Below are 8968 nucleotides of genomic sequence, written 5' to 3'. Positions count from 1 at the left end.
ATTTTTACAAAAATCAAACCGAATGCTTATGATGATATTAGTTGTTTTCTTTTAATTTTTATAACTTTTTTGCCGTTCTGTTACAGATCAATATTGTTATAAAAAATAAATCATACGTATACCGAAATGTTATAATTTGATAACATGAAAATAAACATTAATCACTTGTCAAATTTGTTCCATGATCTAGAGTCTCATCATATGTAATATATATTTTGTTTTTGACAGGAGGCAGTTCTAATACACAATGCATGTTTCAAAAGGATTTCTGACCAGAGCAATAGTGTAACCCTTGAAACAAGGGATACAAAGCTCTACTATTCTGAAGGAGCAACTTATATTCATCAAAGATGATTGAAATTTTAATTAATACACTGTATATTTAGGCATGCCATATACAAGTGTAGTTGGATTTAATTTTGTTCAAATGTGTGTCTGTCTGTATTACAGTTTTCTCAACAACTCAAAAATATTTTTAGCACGCTTTTTCTTTGGGCTTGTCAAGTGAATGGATTACTTTTTGTATTTGATGTCAACAGGAGAGGGTATATTCACATCTGAGTGGGGGTATTATTACGGATTTAGCATTCATTCACAAATTTGTTAACTCCGACAACTCAGGTTCAAGAGCCCCAGCACCTACCTGCCATGAGTCACATTTCTCTTTGTAAATAATGAATGAAATAAATGAAAGCCCTCTTAGTTGATGCATACATGTGCCATGTTTATATACATATGTACAAATCATAACTTTGCTGTTTCTGAGAAAAACTAAACATTTCTCAAGCACATGAACATTTTTTCTTTCAAATTTAGTCTCTTCAGAAGAACTCGGGTATACTTGTTCGGAAAAGTCAAATGAACTTTCCTGAATGACTGATGAGTGAACATTTTGAGAATCAATCAAGCAAAGCACCGATTAACAATTAAACGCTATTTTCAGTCATGCTAGTGTAGTGAGAGAAACTCACACTAACATCAAACTTTTCACCCAAGATCACCGGTATTTACTCAGACTATTTATATTGGACTCTCTAAAGTCTTATATAGTATATAAGCTTGTCATCCATTAGTTTTGTCCAAACATTTGCATAATATAAAAGCAGAGAGCAAAGATCGTTTTGCTCACGTTGTTCAAAGGGCCATACTTTGAGTTATCGAACTTTGTAACAAAAGTTGCATTATGCAAATTTCACAACATATATTCAATCGCACAAAATAAAATGTATAAATAGGATGTCTTAAAGGGTGGATGGTGGGGGAGTGTTTCTTCTACACTGAGAAGTGTAATGGGACCATGCTGCACTCTGATGCAATACAATGCAACGCATGCGCATTGTATTACCTGGCAATATTGTCCAATCAATGGCAAATTGTCCAATCAAAATAATTTCAATCATTTCCAGAATGAAATCAAAAATATGGTTCAGAATCCTAACTCTTTTTATTTCGTGGTCTGAAAGAAAGTTTAGGGAAAAAAAAACGACTGGATGGGATTGAATTAAATTCACATTTTTTAAAGTATTTGTTCAAAATTAACAATCAGTATATAATTGTGTCGCAGGACTTTGCGACAAGTTTACGTATAGATAATTTTTCATTGAACGAGTAGTTTTCTTTGCGCAAAACATCCAGAAGAAATAGATACTCTTCTTTGACGTACGAACGCATTTTTTTTGCATGAGAATTGATACAGCTTATCTTAATGAGAATATACTGCGCTGTATTGCACCGGACAAAAATGCAATGTCAATAATATATAAGTAAGGTCCACTTGAATTCAAAATAGGGTTGAAAAGTCAACACTCCATTTATTGTACATGTATGTTCTGGAATGTTTTCAAGAAAATTAACACTGCTTACTGTAGTATCTTAACAAGAATTTACTTTTACTTTATTGCACAGGACTTCAACGCAATGTCTTTTTAAAAAGATTTGACGAAGAGACTGAATAGAAGCTAGAGTCACATTTTCGGCTTTGAGTGTTCTCTTTAATGTGAATCTAAATTAACATGCCAGTAATTATGTCGAAAGATGACTGTGAAATGCTTTAGTGCTCAGTCAAACCACTACTTAAGTATAAGAATAGAATTCTCGAGTTTAATTGACAATTAGAAATTTTGAGAGAAGTGCAGATATTCACCAGGAAAGGTAACAGAATTTACCCTGATAACAGTACTTAGGGCTGAGTGAGTTGTCATCAAACAACACTTAATTTTGCTGATTTCTTTGTCCGAAAATAAACTTGAGTATATCATGCAAAACATTCAGAGGAAACTTTGTGTGGAATAAATTTCTTTAATAATTGCAAGCTAGTTGGTTCTGCCCTAACATAAAGATATAACGGCACTGCATTGCATTGCAATATAATTGACGCACTATCTATCTAAAACAAAAACTTGGTCCATATTCGTTGTACTACGATTTCATGAACTTTTTTATCTTTCAAATTCAGTCTTCTTCAGAAGAACTCTGATATACTTGTTCGGAAAAATCAAATGAACTTTCCTGAATGACTGACGAGTGAACATTTTGAGACTCAATCAAGCAAAGCACCGATTAACAATTAAACGCTATTTTCAGTCATGCTTAGCAGAAATTGTGTAGTGAGAGAAACTCACACTAAAATCAAACTTTTCACCCAACATCACCCCTATTTTCTCAGACTATTTATATGGGACTCTCTAAAGTTTTATATGGTATATAAGCTTGTCATCCATTAGTTTTGTCCAAACATTTGCATAATATAAAAGCAGAGAGCAAAGATCGTTTTGCTCACGTTGTTCAAAGGGCCATACTTTGAGTTATCGAACTTTGTAACAAAGTTGCATTATGCAAATTTCACAACATGTATTCAATCGCACTAGATAAAATGTATAAATAGGATGTCTGAAAGGGTGGATGGTGGTGGAGTGTTTCTTCTAATGGGACCATGCTGCACTCTGATGCAATACAATGCAACGCACGCGCATTGTATTACTTGGCAATATTGTCCAATCAATGGCAAATTGTCCAATCAAAATAAATTCAATCAATTCATTTCCAGAATGAAATCCATAATATGGATGAGAATCCTTACTCTTTTTATTTCGTGATCTGAAAGAAAGCTTAAGGGGAAAAGAGGACTGGAATTCACATTTTTTAAAGTATTTGTTCAGAATTAACAATCAGTATATAATTGAGTCGCAGTACTTTGCAACAAGTTTACTTATTGTTAATTTTTCATCGAACGAGTAGTTTTCTTTGTGCAAAACATCCAGAAGAAATAATACTCCTCTTTGACTGAGGAATGCATTTTTTGGCATGAGAATTGATACAGCTTATCTGAATGAGAAATCAATGTAATTGCGCTTCATCGCACTGGACAAAAATGCAATGTCAATCCAAATAAGTTAGGTCCACTTGAATTCGAAACATGGTTAAAAAGTCAACACTTCATTTAGATATATTGTATGTTCTGGAATTTTTTTTTTCAAAAACAGACTAAAGGAATTTATGTGTATACAAACCTCATGAATACAATGTATTTGTTTTCTGTGATATGAATCTGCGTATACATCATTGTGTTGCAAGACTTTTCGAAAAAGCTGCGTATTGATTTTTCGACGAACGACTATTTTTTTTCTTAGTTTTTTTTTAATGCGATTAACATCCAAAACTAATAAACACTCCCTCTTAACTTGTGATTGTATTTTTTTTTTTTCAAGAAAATTAATACTACCTACTGTAGTATCTTATTAAGAATTTTATTGCACAGGACTTCAACGCAATGACTGTTTTTTTTTTAAAGATTTGACGAAAAGACTGAATGGAAGCTAGATTTACATTTTCAACGTTGAGTGATGGTTTGAACATACCGCTATTTTATTGTATAAATACTATACAAATGGTTTGAACACAAGTTCTAACAACTTACGAGGTTCTCGCCATAAAATGCTACAACGGTCAATGTCTATGCATAGGAAGAAACAGGCGGAAAAAATACTGATAAACAATCATGTTTGTTTTAAAAGCATACATTCGTTACGCATGATATAACTATATCAAGAGTTTAAGTGTTAGGCTGTAATAATGAATTAAATCTACCAGAATCTCTTATAAATTTTTGAACTGATTGAAAAATATGTTTGTTGACTTCCACATTTTGCGACTCATCTCCCAACAGAGGTAAGTGGCAATCAATAATATTCAATGTAGTATTTGGTTTAGTAAGACACAATAAATTTCTTATTAGTTTATCTCTAGCATATTGGTACTTATTGCATACAAAGAAAAAATGATATGGGTCTTCTGGTAAGATAACAGACTTTACTCTGATAGCAGTACATAAAGCTGAGTTGTCATCAAAAAACACTTAATTTTGATGATTTCATTCATACGAAATATAAATTTTGTATGTATATAATGTGTTTGATATGGATTTACAAGGACTAACCGTCCATTTTCGATTATTTCATTTTTTATAAATTGTATCAATTAATGCTATAAGACGTTCGTCTTTTGCAATAAAGAAATTGAAAATTGAGTGTTTTCTTTGATATCAATCTAAATTAACGAGCCAGTAATTATGTCGAAAGATGACTAAAAAGTACCTAAGTGCTGATTTTTTGGGGGGGGGGGCATCTTTGGTATTGCTGTTAAATTGATATTATTGTGGACTGGGTCTACATAATTCCTAGTTGATCCCCATTCATTGCCATTGTGCTCATGAAAGCAAACTGATATTTATTCGGGTAATTATATTTTCAGATAAAGAACATTGAAAAAATTTTACGTGAAACAAAGCTATTCTGATCGGGCACGAGATTCCAAAAATGCTTACTTTCAAAACAGAAAGCGATGAGTGATGACAGCGATGAAAATTTTGAAGTATGTAAAGTATTTGCTTTCTGTTTAGTAATATAATATGCATACATAGCAATACAGGGATCAAAAACATCGCTTTCACTCTTCTTTTTTTCTAAAGGTGTTTACGCGTCCATTATTGAAATATTTAAAAAAATAATAATAAACGACCAAAACGGGACGGTGTAAACAAATGACTGGTTATGGGCAATGTAGGGTGTAAAAATAAAATACACATTTTATTATTATTTTTAAATAATTGTCCGAATGTGAGAAAAATAGTAAAAATATATATTGAATGCGGTGTAAAACTGTAAAATTTAAATCGCCATGGATAAAAATTTGAGACTTCCATATGAACATACACATCCTTCCTTGTATTTATCTCTTTATTCTCAACAACAAGAAGCAGCTTTTCTGCTTGTACATCAATAGTTGAATCCACACTTTTCAAAAGTTATGTCCCTTGGCTGCCATTTTAGGGGATAAACCCATAGAATCCTCACAGTACCCTTTGTAGTTTTCAGGTTTGTAACTTTGTCATTTGACTGGGAAAAATCGTTGCATAGTGTATACTGATTGCCCCATGTTGGGGCTACCCACACATCCAAAGAAAACAATTTAAACACAGTGGATTCATCACAGCCCGCCCAAATGTTTGGTAGCATAAAGAGGAGAAATGTTGTTTCTTTCCCTTTTGACCTTTTGGTTGACCCCTCAAAGGGAACACAACTTTTGTAAAATTCCATTTTGATTTATGATTTTTGCATTCTTGGCGCGGTCAACTGGAAGTATACGTATATTGACAATTTTAGCAATTATTTCTAACTAGGTGGCAAATTAAGTGGGTTATGATTAAAATTTTACAAAAAGAAATTTATTTAAAAACTTTTTTGTAGATATCAGGGGATACAGGAAGTACCAGTAATTTTCCCCAAGTAGATTTCACAGCCTGGTCACCAGAAGCAGGGTCTGGTTGTACTTTTTGTGTCTTGTCCCTTTATCAATTATTTACAAGCCCATCTACAGACAGACAGACACACCAGGGAAGGTCAAAGTCAGTGTTACACATAGGCAGCAGAGACAGAAGAAATTCAAATGTAGCAGCACTGTAGGAAACTATATTGCAGGTAAAGCAAAGGACTTTGGATCTCAAAAAAAAAAAAAAACAAACATTTAGGAAATTTTAGGATGTATGCATGTATATTGTTAAATAATAAAATTCAAAATAGCTTGTGAGAAAACAGGACATTTGGTAATTTGATGAACCAGATAAAAAGTATGCTTTAAACAAAAAAATTGCAGGGAAATCTGATGGTTAGTTGTTTACTAATCATAATGCAATTGGATGAATTTATTTTTGTTCTTTTAAGATGAAAGAAGGTTACAGAATGCTGCTAATGAGAATGACCTTAATGCAGGTAATATTGAAGCAAATACAATTATTATTGAAAAAAAGTACAAAAAGACATTGAAATATATTTTTACAATCAACATGTATGACTTGTTTGTCCCCAGTGGTTGAATTGCTTGAAGATGGAGTAGATCCATGTTGTTCAGACAACAAACAAAGAACTCCTCTCCATTTTGCCTCATCTCAGGGATATGAAAAAGTTGGTAAGTCACACTGGAAGGCATCTTCGCTAGCCAAGGGTTTTTGGTCCGATGTTTCCTCTTTATAAACCCTTGGCCGATATGCACTGTAAAACGCCAATTTTCTTGGAGAGTTGTAGCCGACCGTGGACCAATGAAAAAACTGTTTTCAATTTACAGCCTAGAACTTTCGAGAAGTTTTCGAGAAATTCTATCTCATGTTTAAACCCGTTTTTGTTCCTATAAACACATAAAGTCCGTCCGTTAAAGCATATATCGCTTTTTGTTGGAAAGAATATAATTTTTATATTCCAAATGTTGTTTCAATGGAAGTCGCCATATTGTGTATAATTTTCTACCGAAACATACATAAAAGCTATCATTTCATCGGCTGTTTACTTCAACCAGAATTATCGTTCTCTCTGAAGAATTTACAGAAGGCGCTATGTGTGACCGGCGTTTTACAGTGCATATTGGCCAAGGGTTTATGGGGAGCGTTGCGGACCGAAAACCCTTGGCTAGCGAAGATGACTGGAAGGCTGTAATGGAACAGGAAACTATAAACTCACAAAAAATTCAAACTTGTTTTATTTAGCTTTAATTTAGAGTTGTCTTTCTTGACTTTGCTGTGCTGCATTAAATCTTAGATAAAATTTAATTTTACTTGTTGAGAATTGTGAAATCTTAAGATATAAGTATAGACAAAATATTTCTTTGCCTTTACTTTTATCAAATGTTCATGTGTTTTAAACTTTTTTTATGAATATTGCAATATTTATATTGGTAACAATTTCATATAAAGCCTTGCTGGACAAGGGTGCAGATCTCAAACCAGAAAGACATTCTTGGAAATACACCTCTTCACCTAGGTAGGAGATTAATTATATGAAAAAGGAAGAACAGAAGGATATATTACTGAAAAATATTTGTTATATAAAAGTAAACACAATAGGTTCACTAAAAATGAATAATACTTTTGAAAAATGTCAAAGAAAAAAATTTCTTAGATATTACTCAAGTAATGAGTGATACAATGGATACTAGTATTACACAGGATATAATCAAATAACATTCAGTTGAAATTCTTACAAGTACATATCTGTGACTCTGTAGCCATGATACATATCAGTTTAAATGTATATGTCATACTAAAACATATTTTAATATATCAAGTTTTCTCTGGTACTTTCAGCTGCTTGCACAGGTCAAGTCCCAGTGGTTACTCTATTGCTGAAAGCAGGATGAAGATTATTGTTATAATTATCTGGCCTCAATCTGGGCTGTTTAAATATATATGAGCATTGTCTTAGAAAAAATGTTGCATTTTCAGTGTGTTTGTCAATGTTCTCTCTATGTTCAAAGAAAATTGAAAGGGGTATAAATGTAACAATTGGCAAGTGAGTGTTTGCATCCATCCATGATATTGTGTTATATTTTATCATCTGTTTTGGGGATCATAAAACTTTAACGATCTCACTTTTGATCCCAGTCTCACTTTTATCAAAGATATTGATAGTAAAAAAGTGAGACAGAGATCAAAATTAAGTTCATCTAAGTTTTATGGCCCTCCAAGACTGGTTTACAGGAAAAATTCTCTTTTCATATTTGTGTATCGTCTTTATCGGAACAAATCTGACGTCTGTGGATAGACATGGCAGAACTCCATTAAGTGTAGCAAAATCACGACTCCGATTCCTGAGTGAAGAAGAGAGTATTCCTCACAAAGGGTTAAGGACGAAACTCTAGAGGTATAGTTAATATTTTTTGATAAAGTCAACATGTTGCCATTATTTACATTTTCAAGGTAACATTTTTTTCTGAAGTCTAAATAAAGGCAATGAAAACAAATACTTTTTTAAAGTGCAGTGAAAATGCCAGGAATGAAAAAGTCCAAAATTTTTGACAAACTTTAGAGATCAATTTTCCTTTTATCTTAGTCTTGACAAGGGACAAAAATGTCCATCTCATTAACAGGAAATGCAATAGGCTTAAGTTTAATATCTCTCATATAATAAAGAGGCTTTTTAATTAATGTGTATTTAATGAAGACTTTTATGTGAATGTGTAAAGTCTTTAACCTCTGGTAATTATTTTCCAGATTGGAGAAATGATGAGGGCATATTTAAACATTTCTGGACTGCACCAGGAGGCAGAACAGATAGATCAGCTGTGTCACCAGTTACAGGGTGTGTCGACACGGGAGGAAGTGGACCACCTTAATTCTCTCTTCACAGACTTTGCAAGTCTCAATATCGAAAAATCACAGAACAGGACATAGCTGTGTGTTCAGCATTTCATCTGAACATTATTGCATTACATCGGCCACAGTATTTGTCATCTGAATGTTAAAGCATTTCATTGAATACAATGTTTTTTTTATATGGGAATTGCTGCCTATTTGTTTGAATGTGATGTATATATGTAGATTTCAATTTGTTTGTATTTGTATAATATGTTATGAATGAATGGTGTACAAAATTTTCATTTGAAGAATGTCACTAGATGTTTACCAATAAATCAGGATTCAAAT

The 8968-nt window shown here is 32.7% G+C and overlaps 1 pseudogene; it reads left to right on the top strand.

Annotated features, from left to right (window-relative positions):
- The first annotated feature begins 4839 nt into the window (after positions 1–4839).
- LOC134265849 (ankyrin repeat domain-containing protein 54-like) lies at positions 4840–8953 on the top strand (annotated as a pseudogene).
- Positions 8954–8968: the final 15 nt, after the last annotated feature.

This window comes from Saccostrea cucullata, unplaced genomic scaffold (assembly GCF_032062105.1).
Source record: "Saccostrea cucullata isolate Sc308-1 unplaced genomic scaffold, CSIRO_AGI_Scuc_v1 ctg17902, whole genome shotgun sequence".
Taxonomy (NCBI): domain Eukaryota; kingdom Metazoa; phylum Mollusca; class Bivalvia; order Ostreida; family Ostreidae; genus Saccostrea; species Saccostrea cuccullata.
Note: the sequence above shows the minus strand (reverse complement) of the source record. Positions and strands in the feature narration are given on the sequence as shown.